The following is a 17646-nucleotide window of genomic DNA, read 5'->3' on the forward strand; positions in this document are numbered from 1 at the left end:
AAGCCAAGATCACACCACCGCACTCCAGCCCGGGCAACAGACCGAGACTCCGTCTCAAAAAAAATAAAAAATAAATAAATAAATAAAAAATAAAAGACCCAGAATAGCCAACACATAGTAAAGGAGAACAAAATTGGAGGACTGACACTACTTGACCTCAAGACTTACTGTAAAGCTACAGTAATCAAGACAGTATGGTACTGGTCACACTGACAGATCAATGAAACAGAGTAGAGAGCCCAGAAATAGACCAACATAATAGAGTCAGCTAATCTTTGACAAAGGAGCAAAACCAATACAAATGAGGCAAAGACCTCTCAACAAATAGTGCTCCAAAAACTGGACATTTACCTGCAAAAACAAAAACAAAAAAACAAAAAAAAAAAAAACAATGAACCTAGTCACACAGTTTACATCCTTTACAAAAGTAACTCAAAAATGGAACACAGACCTAAACATAAAAGGCAGACTATAAAATTCCTAGAAGATAACATAGGAGAAAATCAAGATGACCTTGGGTTTGGTGATGACATTATAGATGCACCAAAGGCATAATCCATGAAAGAAAGAATTGATGAGCTGAACTCCATCACGATTGAAATGTAATGTTCTGCAAAAGATACTGTCAAGAGAATGAAAAGACAAGCCCCAGACTGGGAGAAAATATTTGCAAAAGACACACCTGATAAAGGACTGTTACCCAAAATATAAAAAGAACTCTTAAAACTAAACAATAAGAAAACAATCCGACTAAAAATGGTCAAAGATCTTAACCTACACCTCACCAAAGAAGACGTACAGATGGCAAATAAGCATATAAAAAGATGCCCGCTGTAGTATGCAATTAGGGAAATGCAAATTAAAACAATGAGACTGGCCCCGGTTGGCTCATACCTGTAATTCCAACACTTTGGGAGGCCGACATGGGAAGATCCCTCGAGCCCAGGAGTTTGAGACCAGACTGAGCAATGTAGGGAGGCCTCATCTCTATTAAAAAAAAAAAAAATTAGATACCAGTAACCACTTGTTAAAATAGAGAAAATCCAAAACTCTGACAACAAATGCTGATGAGGATGTGGAGTAATAAGAGCTCTAATTTATTGCTGGCAGGAATAAAAAATGGTACAGTTACTGTGGAAGACAATTTGTCAGTTTCTTGCAAAACTAAACCTACTCTTACCATACGATCCAGCAGCAATCATGCCCCTAGGTATTTACCCGAATGAGTTAAAAACTCATGTCCACCAAAAAAACCCTGCATATGGATATTTACAGCAGCTTCATTCATAGTTGTCAAAACTTAAAAGCAACCAAGATGTCCTACAGTAGGCAAATGGATAAATAAACTGTGATAAATCCAGATAATGGAATATTATTCAGCACTAAAAAGAAATGAGCAATCAAGACATGAAAAGACAAGAAGGAACCCTCAATGCCTGTGGCTAAATGAAAGAAGCCAGCCTGAAAGACTACGTACTATATGATTCCAACCATACGACATTATAGAAAAGGCAAAACTATGACAGAAGATCAGAAGATTAGTGGTTGCCAGGGACTGGGGAAAGGGAGCAATATACAGGTGGAGCACAAAGGGTTTTTAGAGCAGTGAAAATACTCTGTATAATATTATAAGGATGAACATATGTCACTGTACATTTATCCAAACCCATAGAAAGTACAAAGCCAAGAATGGACCTAATGTGAACCATAGTCTTTGGATGATAATGATGTGCCCATGTAGGTTCATCGATTTTAACAAATGTGTCACTCTGGTGTGAGAAGTTGATAGGGAAGATGTACAGATGAGGGGGCCAGGGATATGTGAAAAACCTCTGAAACTTTCTGCTCATTTTGCTGTTAATCCAAAACTGCTCTAAGAAATAGTCTATTACAATTGAAAAAGTTTTGTCTTCACTCTGATTGGATGAATTCTGAACCAATTCCAGTGGCTAAGGGGAATACTGTGCATTCATTGGCTTAGCCCTGGGTTATGTGATCACCTGTGAATGAATCACAGTGGCGAGGGGAATGTGACCCTGCTGTGGACCCATCTTCAGATCACCAAATGTTTTCATGATGAAATAGTTCACCTTTCTTTGTCAGTCTGGATGGTCTAGCCTTGAAAAAGTAATTGACTCTGCTTCCAGCTCTCTTCCCATACTCCTGAGTTAAACCAGACACTGTTAACTCCTAAGGATGGGGGCTGCAGGACTCACAGAGAAAATGGATGCAGAGAGCTGGCCTCCAGGGTCATCATGCTAACAGAAGAGGCAAAACACACATGCTCACACAAGCACACTGTTCCACAGCAGCCAGGCCTGTGCAAGCCTACCCTCAAAATTCCAAGGAAGCTGAAAGGTTGAACAGAGAGGCTGACAAATCCAGTTCCTTAGGAAGAAACATGTAATAGGGATGTGCAAACAAAAGCCATGTCTGTCTCCTGGTTGGAGGCGAGACAAGGTGGTGGATCCCCACACCATTACTCCCCAAACCCATAGGGAAAGGGTGATTCAGAACGGATGTGTAGAACTATTGAAGTAAGATAACATCAAGGTTGTTTGAACTAAGGGCAGGATTTACAATAAGTACCTCCTCTTACACAGGGAGCAATAAATAAACCGAAAATCTTAGAAGTCTTCCTGAAACTGGGAGTAATCAGAAGCCAACACGGTGGATTCCCTTCCAAAATGGAGCTGCTCTGGCCTCCACATATGTACACATGTGCACACACACACACACCCAGCACATGTGCTCACAAGCACACACCCCAGCGCACATAGACATATGCACACACATACACCATGCACTTCTCTGGAAGAGAGGGGTCTAGGGAATAATCCACTTCCTGGAGACCCCCATGGCTCCACCATCACAATGTGGGTTGACAATTTGAGGTATGGATTAGTCCACTTCTAAAAAGTAAAGTGTGTTTTTTTTTTTCTTAATGGGGCTTCTAAACTGTTGCACAAAAAAAGGAGGCTGAGATGATGTCCAGCAAGAAAGTCACCTGTATAAAAAGATCTCTGTCACGAGTGGGGCCCAGAAGTCAGGGTAATGCCCAGGAAGGACCCCAGACAGACCAGAGGAGTTGAGTCCTGATGCTGAGTACAGGGGCTCATAGCCCAGCCTTCCTGCAGGACCTCACTCACTGAGGTACCCACCCCAACAACAGGGCAACTCCAAGGGCCCCTTGCACCTCAGTATTCCATGAGGATCTCCAATGATGAGTTTCCAAGGGCAATTGGTGAGAAAGCAGAAAACAAGAAACCAGTCAGGCAGGCAGTTAGGGTGGGTTCTCAGTTGAATTCTTTCAAACAAAGGAACAGCCTGATAACTCGAGCTACAGGCACAGATAAGGGAACTTGCACAGGCGAGCTTGCCTGAGACATGCTCACAACCGCACAGGTAAGAAAGGCTACACAGGTGACTTACCCAGACATGCCCACAATGGAAAATTCCATCCCCTAACACATGCACAGTAAGAAGAACAAACAGTATGAAGTAACTCAAGCTAAGGGGCCACAGGTGCATTAAGAGGATGGGGTGGAGCTACCAGAAATTTGAGCCTTATACAAATGAGATGCCCAGCCCTCATCAGTTTCTTATAAAAGACTTTGCATTCAACTGTAAAAATGGCAACCCTCTTTCAGGCCCTGTCTCTGTGGCAGAGAACTTTCTTCTTTTACTTATTAAACTTTCACTCCAACCTCACCCTTTGTGTCCATGCTCCTTAATTCTCTTGGTCCTGAGACAAAGAACTCTGGATGAGATCAATTGGAAAGATTGTAACATTTGGAAATGACATGCGACCTAGGGAGGTCTTTACACTCCAAGCCTAAAGAAAATATTGTGCTTACCTCTCCAACCTCCCCTGCCACAGTTTTTGGCCAGGGATGGAGTGAGGTGGAGGGTTGTGCTTTGGGTGAATAGAGGCACAGAATGAAAAATAAACTACTTTTTGAAGCTTTGTATCTGTTTGTACCTACAGTCACTTTGTTTCTAAACTCAAAAATCCCTTTTACAAAGAAAAACACTAAGCCTTGTAATTAGGGCTTTTCAAAACAACTCAGCTCCCGGTTACAGGGCCAACTGCACACGAACTTGAGAATGGTTGTAGAGCGTAGCAGATACCTGGTGCCGAATGTGATGGTAACAAGAGTCCAAGTTGACTGATCTCTCTGGCGAAGAGATGGGACTGCTGAAAAAGGCATTTATCAGTGATGTGGGCGTGTCATTCAGTCCCATTTTCAAGGGTTTATTTTTGTGGTTTTGTTGCCTGCTTAAAGTGATTTGCTGGTGCCGTTCTTTTAGTCCTCTCCCTCCCTGCCTGGAAGGTGAGGTAGATTTATTTGCACTCCCAGCAGGAGACACAACCCTTTGCAAAAGAAACTCTCAGCATAGGATAAGCAGTTCCAAGCTCTGGCTCTGAAAGTCATGCAGGCTGCAGCATGAATCCCATGGCAGAGCACCAGAGAAGAATGTGCCTGCAGCTTTTGCAGCCCTGAGGCTTCCTCCTCCTCCAGAGAGGGGGATAGTTCCTGCACTCCCACTCTCCCATCTTGTAAGTCGCAGAGTCAGAGGCTGGTCCTAACTCTGGGCGGTGGACTGGGGGTGGGTCTGGATGGAGTCTGTGCCATTTATGGGGGCGGGTGAGCGAGCACACTTTCATGTAGATTCTTCACCCTGGACTCCAGTTGAGAGTCTCACATTCTGGCCACTTAAGCTGCACTTGCATATTTCAGAATGCTTCCTTTAAATTATTCTGATTATTGTCTTAATACTGCCCATGTCAACATATTATTGAAACAGATTATTGCAAAGCTATCACTTTAGGAGAATGTGCTTAGGGGTAAAAGCTACATCCCAGCTTCTCTTCCCCTGCCCCCAGCTCTATTTCCCATCACTGCCATGTTAGAGCCCTCAGGGGGACTTGGTTAAATATCCAAGGATCTCGCCGCTGATAAATCCTAAAACATTGCTTAGAAGCATATTATATAGAAGCCAAGAGGACAACTGTCTTATTCTCCGAGGGCTGCAACCAATCTTCTCCTTGTCCCATAACAGATTTCTAGTTAATAAATAACATTGCCAATTGTCAGAAAATAGGTGGACCCTCTGGGACAGGTCCACAGCCCTTTCCTGGCTTGGCTCCATTCATCAAGCTGAGTTTTGTCTCTCAGCGGTGTCACATCCAAGTTAGTGTCTCTGCTTGCTGCTTCCTCAGTTATCTCCTTGAAACAATTTCTTTAAATTGACTCTGCAGAATACCATTCCAGAACTTGCCATCATTTCTAATGAATATAAATTTCTGTAACAATTTTCAAAATTGGCCACCAGCATCATGGGTTCCCAGCATCCACATTATAAATTTCAAAGGCTTCCAGACCTGCATATCTCTTCACTGAATAGATCCGAGCTTAAAATCAGAAGAACTGAATCATCATGCACTCTGAGGCTTAAAGAAACATTTAATCCAGGTAACCAGCACACAGTCATAAAAACACTTTTATCGTCAGTTTATGATACTCACTTGTAAGGACACTCAATTAAAAACCTATTGATTGATCAAACATTTAGCCCTTTGAAAAGTATTTTTTAACAATTACTTTGTGCAAAACACTGTTAGGTGTGATGAAGTGTCCACAGAAACATAATACAATTCAATTAAATGAGGCAAATAATGATGAGTTCCTGCCATGCATCAAGAATTCTGCTAGATTGTGTGATCCAGAAGTGAGCAAAATGCAGATCTTATCACTGTCAAGATGACAGAGTAAAGTGATGTATCCACTAAATCAGTAACTCTAATTTAATAAAGGCTTCGTGCTAAATAGGAGATAAGCTCACATTGGACACAGGCAAAGGCTGGCAAACGCCTTCGTTTCCTACAAGTTACGTGCTGCATGGGGCACATGGGTGCTCAAGGAGACAGTGGGCCTGGGTAGCCTACGAAAATTGTGGCTACGAGCACTGACCCTAGACTCAGACCCCGCAGGCGGAAGCCAGCTCTGCACCTACTCACCGTGAATATGCTTAGGACATTAGAATGCTCTGGCCTCAGTTTCCGAATCTCTAAAAACCAGACACTGATACCTAATTCATTATGGATGAGACAGTGCCTGTAGAGAGCTCCTGTGAGGCGTGCCTGGGCCCAGAGGTGGAGCGGATGGCTGTTACTATTGGAGGGTTACAGCAGGCTTTGGTTTCCACAGGATCCTCTGAGAGCTCTGCCCTTCACCACAGCCAGCAAAACTGTCTTCAGTACACAAGCACCATCCTGCCTCAGGAACATGACGTTGCATCCAGACGTGGTACCAAGCTGTGTGCCTCCCAGTCTAGCAGAGGCTTCAAAGCCATCAAGCCCAAACCCCGCTATGCTCCATGTGTACCGAGCCATCCCTACACAGTGTGGGAGACAATTTAGTGTGGGGCCACGGTATGGGTTAACCTGGCTGCTCTCTGGCTGGCTACAGTCTGCCAAAGTAATAAGCAGCAGTGAGAAGTTAAGTAAACATCACGATGTAATTAAGTTGCTATGGCAGTAAATCTTAATGACTCAGGTTCAGAAAAGGAGTGGCTCTCAACCAGGGGCAGTTTTTCCCTCCAGGGACACTTGCTAATGTCTGGACACAGTTTTGGTTGTCACCACTAGGTAAGGGCGTAACTGGCATTTACTGAGTAGAGGCCAGAGATGCTGCTAAGCATCCCACAATGTGCAGGACAGTCCCACAACAGAGATTGCCCAGCCCTAAATGTCAATAACGCTGAGGTTCAGAAACCTCGACACAGCAGCAGCAATGGCTGGTGCTTGTTGGAGGAGGAGCGTGGCTTAATTAGAGTCTTGAAGGACCATGAAAGTTAGAAGAGCAGGCAGGAGAGGGAAGTTGTCCAGGAGGGGTCCCAGCACAAGCAAGGATGGGAGGGAAGAATGTCTGAGGGGCAGTGAGCAGGCTAGCTCGGCTGGAGGGGCGTTTGTGCAGGTGATGTGTGGAGGGCGTGTGGGGTTTGCTCTCCAGGCCTAAGCAAATCCTTGGGCTTCCACTGAGAAACTCCCCATCCCTGTCCTTGTGGTGAGGAGGGGCTTTCAGCCAAATGACAACACTGTCCCCGAGTCCAGGGGGTAACATATGGCCAAGACAGGACCATCCTGTCCTCCTGTGGGGACCTGAATCGTGAACAGTGACACATGAGTGGATTCACCCTGATGGCCACACAGAGGACCCAGGAGCTGCCCTGATGCCCCCAAGCCCCGTGAATCTGGCTCTTCACATTTAATTTTCCTACAAACTTACCCCATTTCTTCCCATAAATGTCTTCAAAAAATTAAATCAAGGAATCCAGAGTCGGTTTCCATTGCTTGCACTCAAAGTTGGATGGGGGTCTGTGGCTTGGGTCTTCCTCTGCTTCCTGCCACATACCTTCTAGTGCCTGGACCCTGACTGTGGGGACAGTGGAGTCTGCCGAGCAGATAAACACTCCACTGAATTATAGGACTGTGGTGTGTTGTGCACTGATGTCTGCAAGACACACACACACACACACACACACACACACAGAGGAGAGAGGACACATAGGGACAGCCAGGTTCACAGCAGACACTGAGCAACCACTCTCCTTTCTTCCTTGGTAACAGAGCCACACGTTTGTTCACCTCTCCAGTAGAAAACAATGTGCTGAAGGAAGGTGGCCCTGCCTCAGCCCTAAGCGGGAGCAACGTGATTGGTCAGTGGTTCAAGGCCAATCACAGTAATCCTCTCCCCTTCGCTTGTGATTGGTTTGAGAGTAGGCCTGTCATCCAGTTCTATTAATAGCTAATGGGACCTAAGGGCCATCTACTAGAGGCTTCTGGGTAAGATTTCCCAAGACACACGGGAGAAAAATCTCCCAGCTGTCCTTCCCTTCCTCTGTTCTGGACACAGGACACAGGCTGGTGATGCTGGAGCCATGACGGCCACCGGAAACCCCAAGGCGAAGACCAGAGGATCCCAAAGATGCAGACAGATCTCCCAGAGCTAGAGAGTAAGCCAAATTGGAGTTGCCTTTTCTGGACTTTTTGTTAAGTGAGTTTAAAAAAAATGCCTTTGTAATTTAAGCCTGTGCTTCTAGAACTTTAATATTCAATAGCCTTTTCAACAAATAGTGTCAGAAAAAAAATTGGACGTACATAGACAAAAAATTAATCACACCCTAGCTGTCATACGTGATACAAAAATTAACTCAAAAATGGATTTTGGACTCATAATGTAACATGTAAAACTATTAAACTTTTTTAAAAATTCTTAGGAGAAAATCTTCAGGACCCAGGGCTAGAAGGAGAGTTCTTAGACTTGACACAGAAAACACAATGCACAAAAGGAAAAATTGATCAATTGGGCCTCAGTAAAATTTAATACTTTTGCACTGCGAAAGGCCTTGTGAAGAGGATGAAAAGACAAGCTATGTACTAGGAGAAAATATTTTCAAACCACTTATCCTACAAAGGGTTTAATGCCTAGAATAATATAAAGAATTATTAAAACTCAACAGTAAAAAAAAAATCCATTTAGGAAGTGAGCAAAAGACATGAACAGCTATTTCACCAGTGGTGATATATGAATGGCAAGTAAATACACAAAAAGATGTTCAACATCATTATCCATAAGGAAAATGCAAATTAAAATCACTAAATACCCACATGAAAGTGGCTAAAATAAAAAATAGTGATAACAGTAAATGATGGCAAGGGTATAGAAAAATTGGATTGCTCATACAATACATTGCTGATACACAGAGGCTCTGGAAAACAGTTCAGCAGTTTCTTCCAAAAATTAGACATGTGCTTACCACATAACCCAGCATTTGCACTCTTGGGCATTTGTCCCACAGAAATGAAAACTTGTATTCAGACAAAAATTTATATACGAATAATCATAGCAACTTTGCTGATAATAGTGAAAAATTGGAAAACAACCCAAATGTCCTTCAATGAATGAGTTAAACAAACTGGTGCATCTCTGCTATGAAATACTATTCAGCCATGAAAAGGAGCAAGCTATTAATACCTGTGATGGCATGGATGAATCGCCAGGGAATTAAGCTCAGTGAAAAAAAGCCAATCTCAAAAGGTTATGCACTATATAATCTCACTTAGGTATCTTTTTTTTTTTTTTTTTGAGGCCGAGTCTTGCTCTATAGCCCAGGCTGGAGTGCAGTGGCGCAATCTCGGCTCACTGCAACCTCCACCTCCCAGGTTCAAGCGATTCTCCTGCGTCAGCCTCCCAAGTAGCTGGGATTACAGGCGCCCGCCATCACACCTGGATAATTTTTGTATTTTTAGTAGAGATGGGGTTTCGCCATGTTGGCCAGGCTGGTCTTGAACTCCTGACCTCAAGCGATCCACCCACCTCAGCCTCCCAAAGTGCTGGGATTACAGGCGCGAGCCACCACACCCAGCCACTATAGCATTCTTTAAATGACAAAATTATCAGCAGAATAGTGGTTTCCAGGCATTAGGAGTAAAGGAAGGAAGGAGAAGAGTATAGCTATGTAGGAAAACAACCTTTTGTGTGGCAAGAGTGACACCATCTTGAAGCAAAACCGCCATGATGACTGGTGTTTGACTCTTGCATACTAAGGTGCTCTCATAGTGTAGATAACCTCTCATAAAGGGAATTGAACAATGAGAAGACTTGGACACAGGGTGGGGAACATCACACACCAGGCCTGTCATGGGGTGGGGGGAGGGGGGAGGGATAGCATTGGGAGATATACCTGATGTAAATGACGAGTTAACAGGTGCAGCACACCAACATGGCACATGTATACATATGTAACAAACCTGCATGTTGTGCACGTGAACCTAGAACTTAAAGTATAATAAAAAGAAAAAGCAACAATGCCTATAGCATAGGTAACCCCTCATAAATATGTTTATCTAACCTCCTCAGTGGTCACAAGGGTCACAGTCTGAGGTGTGAGTAGTTGCACGTATTTTACAAAAACAAAAGCTTCCTATCTAAAGGATATTTTCTGGAGAGTGGGCGTAGGGCTCCACAGTCTGGCAGCCACCTGAGATATCGCTTTAGTAGGTCCCTACTAAATGTTTCTTTCACAGAAGCTGGATTGGTCAGCTTCTTTCTTCAGCCTCTCAGTTTGCTGGGCCTTTGGGGAAAGGTTTACATAGACCTGCTCTTCATGGAACAAGCTATAAAAGGACAGCATGAGGAATGGTTAGGAAGGAACTGTTTTGAATCTTAATGGTGGTGGTCACACGAATCCAAACATATAATAAACTTTAAAAGAACTAAATACACACTAATTAGTGCATATAAAACTGGTGAAACCTGGGTCAGACAGATGGATTGTATCAGAGTCAATATTCTGGTTGTGAAATTTCACTATAATTAGGAAGATGATATTATTGGGGGGAAATGAGTGAAGTGCATGTGAGATTTTTCGTATGTCTTACAATCACCTGTGAATCTAAAATTATTTAGCCAAATTGCACTAAATTTTTTGTGGCTCCATGAATTAATGTGGGGAACCCATTTCCTGAACTGCACGAAGGCAGCTAAATAATATATATTACATATCAGAAATCAATTCCTTTTGGTATTGTGATTTTTTTTTCAAACAGGAAAACGTAGCGGGGGCATTGGGGAAGCTTTGGAATTAATATATAATTAGATATTTAGCCAGGTACTTAAACAAAATAAACTTGACTCTAAGTAATTAAAAATTTTAATATGCATATGAATCACCTAGGTAATCTTGTTAAAAAAAAAAAGCAGATTCTGATTCAGTAAGTGTTGGGTATTACCTGAGATTCTGCATTTCTAATGAACTGATATTGCTGGTTCATGGACCCCAATTTAGGTAGCAAGAAAATAAGACACTTTTAGCTGCATATTCTGTTAGTTGCTGCCAAAAGCATCCTAACTCTTTTGACCATTTGCATATTAGCCCCGCCCACTGGAGGAGCCCAGCGGCTTATCTTCCCACCAATCAGATTCATCCTCCACCTGTGGGAGGAGCCAAGAGACAAGTGGTGGGGAGAAGGCCGTCCTTTTTCCAAAAGGCAAGAGCGCTTCCCTTTGTTGTGAGCCTGGGTGAGAGAGAGACCGAGGAGGATGGAGGTACAGCCAGATGACAGGGACAGATGCTGATTTGGGGATGTTCTGGGTCTTCGGTTGCCTCTTTATTGTCTGTTTATGAAACCCAGACGCCTTTTCAGTAAGAAACAATTCTGCCATGTTTATTTTTGCAGGGGAAAGAAGCCACAAAACCCAAATATTTACATCCATCGTGCAATCTTCTCCAGTTTCCAGGCACATCTTCCTTTTCTTTATTTTGGAGAGCATTTCAAGCCTCCTGGAATTTTTCTTCAAGGAGGGGCCTCAGGGCCACTGCTACAGGGTGACTCACTGAGCCGCCAGGAGGCCTGGGCTTCCTTCCTGGAATCAGGGATCCCATGTGGGCCTCGCAGACCCAGCTCTCCTGTGAAGTTGAGAGCTTCAAGCGGGTCTTCTAGGGAGGTCAAGAGGCAGCGGTAATATTGGAAATAGCTCTGCCACTTGCATGCTCTGTGTCCTTGGGTGAATGATTTGGCCTCTCTGAAAACTAGTTTCTTCCCCTGCGAATGGTAGGAGTTGCATCAGGTGATTTCTTAGGATCCTCCCTGCTCTAAGTGTTTCTTGGTCTCAAAATTCTCATTAAACAGAACTTAGCTTAGGTTAGTGCTCTCCATCTTGACTGCATATTTGAGTCACCTGAGGGACACTAAAGATACTAAACCCAGATGTTCTGATCTGATAGATCTGGGGTCCAATGTGGGCGTCAGAAATATTTAAAACTTCCCAGGTGTCACTAACATATAGCCAGGGTTGAAAGCCACTGGGCTACGCCTGATTTTACAGAAGAGGAAACTGGGCTTACATCTCTGGTCAGCAGGTCAGCCACCAGCAGAATCCAGTGACTCCTGCTTGCAGGTGTGGGACCTCACAGCCACCCTCTGCAGTGCAGCGCATCCCTAGGACCTGGGGAACATTGCACCTTTCCATTCTTCAGTAATCTTCTCCTCCATCTCTTTCCCTCTCCGCCCCACCCCTCGCTCCAATGAGCTAAATCTTTCTCAAGTAGCTCCTGCCTCTGTCCTGTGAAAGTCCCTGCCAGGAGGAGTCGCCACACCTGTTTACCTCCTTGAACTAGAAGGAAGGAGGGAAATACAGGCAGAGACATGCAGAACTCAGGGTGTCCCATGTTACTCTGCCTCCCACCCAAAGCACCTTGTCCAGGTTTGTCACAGGACAAGGGGAAGCTGTTGTGAGGACACTGAGGATGATGGAAAAGTTGAAAAAGAAAGAGGAGAGAAATAGCACATCTGTATTTAGACATTATCCCTGGATGCTTCTTTGCATGTTGGAAAAGGCTCACTACAATCTAGTCATGTTTAGCCCTTTAGGAGCCCTGGGGTACTGAGTCCAGAGCCAGCACTGGGGGCTTTTCTCCCAGCCCCTTTTCAAAGTCATGTTGACCTTTGATCATCTCCTGCCCCAGGAGAGCGCTGCAGCCACTGCAGACAGCATGAGATGCTTCTCTATGTGGGCCCAGCTTCACTCTTCTGTGCTCCTGATGATGGAGGACAGAAAGTGGTTCTTCCTTCCTGGCAAGCATTTCCAGTCTCTGAAGACTCTCTGCGGAAAGAACACGAAGGGGGAGAGGCTTCCTAAGTCCCTTCACTGGGGGCTTATCCGTGACCGACGTTCCTGGGGAGACATACATTTCATCAGTCACTTTCCATCTCACTCCACTCTCCCTCCTCCTCTCTGCAAGCTTACACTGCAGCCTGATGGAATTACATACAGTGCCTTGCATATGACAAGTTTCTTCCACCTCTAGTCATGCTGTTTCCTGTCCTGGAGCCCCCTTCCCAACTCGATCCTGCTGAGCAGCCTGCGATCTGTGTACGGGACGCCCCTCAGAGCCACCCAGACACAGGGGAAGCTGGGGTGTTTATTCCTCGTCCCTCAGTCACGGGTGCAGGCCTGCTCCTAGGTCACTCACCCCCCAGCATCTCCAGTGCCAGGCAGCCCAGAGAGCTACCTTCCTGTCCAAGGAACCCTTAGAGAACCTTCCCAGGAGAATGAATGTCCACCTTGTGTGGCATCATCATGGGGCACTCCTTCTGGGGGGGACCCCAGTCCCTCCTGCCCTTCCACCCAGAATCCTCCTGTCTCCTGGGTGAAAACTGGAGCCCGGGTTCCGGCTCTGCTGTGTTTCTCAGACTCTAGTGAGTGTCAGAATCTTCTGGAGGCCTTGTTAAAACTCCGATGGCTGGGCCCACCCTGAGGTTCCGATTCAGGAGGTCTCAGCAGAGCCCGAGAGCTGGCTTTCCCAGCAGGGCCCTGGGGTGCTGATGCTGCTGCCCCTAGGACCACCCCTGAGAGCCCTGGCTCTCCACCGGAGCCTGCCCACCTGGAGACAGTGACCACAGGCTACGGGTCACCCCTCACTGCTTCACTCCACGCCCTCTCCTGTGACCTCATCTCCTCCCACTTCCCCCTCGGTCACGTGGCTCCAGCCACACCCACCTCCCTGCTGTTCCTCACCCAGGATCACCAAGGTCTCTCCTGCCCCGGGGGCCTGTGCACCTGCTGTGCCTCTGCTTGGGGTGCTCTTCTCAGGGCTCGCTCACCTCCTCAGAGAGGCCTCCTGACCCCTGACACAGCCTTGCCCTTCACCTCTATCATCCTTTAAAACAACCCCCACCTCCTGCACATCATGCAGTTGCCAGTTCAATGGCTACTGCTTGTCCGCCAGACTCGAAAGTAACCCCGCAGTGGGCGGTGGGCGGTGGGCAGGGGGCAGGGGTGTGTTGTTTTGTTCCCTGCCCTGTCCCAGCACCCAGAGCAGTGCCTGGCAGGGGTGGGTACACACCTGTTAGCAAGTGACTCCGATGCAGGGACCGTTCTCTCTGATCTCTAAATCCACCTTTCTTATGTTGTAGTAACAATATTGAATGTTGTTCCATACATCATCCATTTTCTTTTTTGACTTTTAGATCTTAGCGCCTTAGAGAACAACTGGGCAAAAAATGGACTTTCAGACACGGCAGGTGCCCAGGTCCAGCCCCTACCCTGTGGCCCTTCAGGGACTGCACTCATTTATTTTTCTCTTTTCTAGCTCTCTGCAAGCCAACAGCTCTCTCCTGGCTTTAATTTTCATCCATTTAAGTTGAAAAAAAATCAAAACAAATGAAACGCACTTAAGAGAAAGCCTTGAGGAGTTAGTGGGCCACCTGAAGTGAACGGACTCCTTTCGAGGAGTTATCAATTATTTATTGGGCCATGATATGTTCCTGGCGCCACCAAGACGGAGAGGAGACAGGGTCCCTGCCCTGAGGCATCCCAAAGAAGAAGGGAGCATTTGTGAAACAAAAAAATGTCCCAGATGATAAGACAGTTACATGTCACACCTCAAGGCTGCTCTATGCTTTTATTATATTTTTACTCTTAAGGATGTTCATTTATTTTTTGATTTTAAAAAGTAATTGAAAAGTTTATAAAATATTCCTAGAAAATAGAGAAAAAATAAAATCTTACTCCAGTGTTTTTAATGCACATAAAAAATCTACTTGGTTTATAAAATTAGGATTTATTCTAAATGTTTAATTTAGTTAGTTTGGAAGTTTTGTTAATTTATTCATCAGATTCTGCCTCGAGTTTTCTTCACATTATACCATGTGCATTTCTTTAGGCCATGAAGCAGCCTTCAAAGACATAAATTTCATTAGTTACAATGTATTTCATATAGATATACGATAACTGCCTTCACCAATCTTGTATTTCTGGGCAATACAATTTTTATTTTTTTCTTGTTTTGCTTTTGGTTATTATAATCAATATTGCTGTGAATATGCTTAGTTTAGAAAGCCTTGACTCGCTGTTATTATAATTTCAGTTTATAATCAGGAAGAGGGAAAGCCTAACTCTAAGGTTGAAACTAAATTTTAAAGCTAGTTACACAGCCTCTCTGAGCTTTGCTGTCCTCTTCTGTCCTATGGTAAGAATGATACTGAGGTCCTAGGGAGCTGTGAACCATATGCTGAGCAGCCCAACACAGCTGAGCAGCCCAGCCAGAGCCCCCTAGGGAAGCCGTGAGAGGTCAGCAGCTCCCGTCTCCTTCCCTCTTGACTCCTAATAGGCTGGGACAGAACTTTGCCCTCCCTTCTTCCTGTCCAAAAGACGCACAATGATAATGATGCTGATGGTTATTTAGTAAGAAACTTCCCAATAGGAACAGTCATCAGGAGGGGGCACAGTTGGATTCTCTCCAGTGAAGATGTCAGGGTGGACAGAAATGTCAGCGTGATCCAAAGAGGACACAAACACTCTGGCTACTTTATTGTCACCATAGAAAGGCCAGGTCTAGATCTGACAAATGTTTAGTGAAAGAAAGTTTGCAAAAGTCAAAAAGAAACCGACATAATGATGGCCACACAGGCTTTCTCTGCATCAGAAGAACTCAATGGGTCCTTGCATGTCTGATTAGAGAAAAACAAAACAAACAAGCAAAAGCTCCTCCGATGCACAGAGTCAGCGCTCCACTGAACTAGACCAGAAGAGCTTGTCCTGCCCCTTGGGAACAGGGGCCAACATGATGTGGTGGGCAAGGACCCATCATCTGACATGAAGATGCCTCGGGGGCAATGGAAAGCATGGTGTGTCCGGAGAAGATGGCCCTGACGGCAGGTGCATTTGGGTGCTAGTGAGCACTGCAGCATGTTGGGTCTCTAGTTTTGTATCAGTCAGCTACTCTCACAATCACACTGTGTAACAAACCACCCCCAAACTCAGTTATAAACAATAGTATTTATTTCTCACTCTCATGTCCACAGGTCTGATGGGGTTCATCACATCTGAGCCAGGACTGGCTTTTCTTGGCTGCAAGCTGAGAACTGGGTCCAGGTCTGCTGTACTGAGGGTCTCCCATCTTCCTTGGACCAGGGACAACCAGAGGCATATTCATCTCATGATGGAAGGCAGGAGAACAAGCAGGCAAGACCCACTGTGCTAGCACATGCCACCTCTTTGCCCACGTCACACCTGCTGACGTCCCATTGGCCAATGCAAGTCACACAACCAAAGCCAACATCAACAGGACAAGGAAACAGACTCCGCCTCTAGATGCACAGACTACAGAGTCACGGACAGAGGACACGGATCCAGGGAAGGAAGATGGAGAATGAGAACAATGACCCTCAATAACACAACCTCTCACAGGTTTCCAAATCCCCAACCCAGGCATATATCCAAGGAAATGGAATCATGGGTTCAGGGTTTTAGAGCAAGCAATTTCTGCTCTCCCTGCCTAGTTTCCACGCCCTTAACGCAGGGGCAGTGATGTCACATCAAATCATATCTTATAAGTTTGTGATGATGTTTCAACAACTAAGCACCAGAAAAATGCTTAGGGCAGGGCCGGGTAGGAGGGGCAGAAGCCAGTAGTAACTTAACATCACTGCTAACCCGCAAAGTTCTGGGAATTTCTTTGAATGTCTAATTAGAGAACCATGTCCCCAACAATTAACATTTCTTTTGCTTTTTTTTTTGGAATCTGAGAAAATACTAATTGTCACAGGGTAGAAAATTTATCTGACGAGCATATAGAAGTTAAGGGCTCTTTGGAGTCACAGTGCTGGGTTTGGGTCTCATTCCTCCTCCTACCTCCCTCTCTGACCCTCGGTTTCTCATCTGTAGAATGGGTACAATCCCAACCTCATGTGTTTGTGGCAGTCAGGGTTAAATGGGCTAATGATTCTAAAGTGCTCCGCGCAGGCCTGGCAGGTGCTGAGCAACCTTGGGCCGTAGCGAGAGCACTGACTTGGGAGTCAGGAGCTGGGACCTCAGGTCCTATTCCCCGGGGATCTGGGAGAAGTCCCTTGGCTTCCCTGAGCCTCATCCGCCCCACATGCTAGTGAGGTGGCTGGACCAGTCAGGTCAAGGACGTCCCTGCGGCTGTCTAACTTCCCCTTACTCCCTGTTCAACAAAGAGCAGGTGCTGGGCCTGACCAGGCTCCCACAAAGCCCAGGCGTGGCCGTGCTCAGCTCACGGTGGGTGTGGTGGATGCGTTTCTGCCCTCAAAGGACTGAGCTCCAGTTTCTTTCTTCACTGAGTCCTTTACTCTCTGCCTGCGGGTGGTTATTTAAAACATCTCCCGCCTGCAGGGGCCTCTTAGAGAACAAACAGATCATTCCTTCAGCTGCAGTGCAGGCTTTACTGGGCTTGTTCCTGCGTCAAGTGGCCAGACCCTTCCTAAATGGAGTCGCCCCACACGCCCCACACCCAGAGAGGGGCAGCCAGGAGCCTCCGAGGCTCTGCCCAGCCCATCCTGAATGTGCTCCCTGCCCTGAGTGGAGCGCTCACAGCTCCCCGCGTCAAGGTTTCTGTCTCCCCAAAGATCTTCCTCATAAAAACCCTTCTCCTCCCAGATCCCACAAACCGACATTATAAAAAACACAAACATGCTATAAACACCATGTAAATTGATCACATACAAATAATATCCAAAAAGAAGAACTCGTATAACCATTTTAAACTATAGAACATGTCTGTTGGGATTTGTGGGAGATCATGGATCACAGCCTCTCCCTGCTCCTGGTTCAGCAC

At 45.5% G+C, this 17646-nt stretch overlaps 2 long non-coding RNA genes across 2 annotated transcripts; one reads left to right on the top strand and one right to left on the bottom strand.

Annotated features, from left to right (window-relative positions):
- Nucleotides 1–6552: 6552 nt before the first annotated feature.
- On the top strand, nt 6553–16559 carry LOC105740681. Its single transcript, XR_001116750.1, has 3 exons — nt 6553–6652; nt 7927–8060; nt 15875–16559. It is a non-coding gene; the product is annotated as an uncharacterized LOC105740681 (long non-coding RNA).
- Nucleotides 12340–13428, bottom strand: LOC100587980. The gene is made up of 2 exons (XR_179204.2): nt 13133–13428; nt 12340–12671 (listed from the first exon to the last, which is right to left on the bottom strand). It is a non-coding gene; the product is annotated as an uncharacterized LOC100587980 (long non-coding RNA).
- Nucleotides 16560–17646: the final 1087 nt, after the last annotated feature.

This window comes from Nomascus leucogenys, chromosome 13 (assembly GCF_006542625.1).
Source record: "Nomascus leucogenys isolate Asia chromosome 13, Asia_NLE_v1, whole genome shotgun sequence".
NCBI classification, from domain to species: Eukaryota; Metazoa; Chordata; class Mammalia; order Primates; family Hylobatidae; genus Nomascus; species Nomascus leucogenys.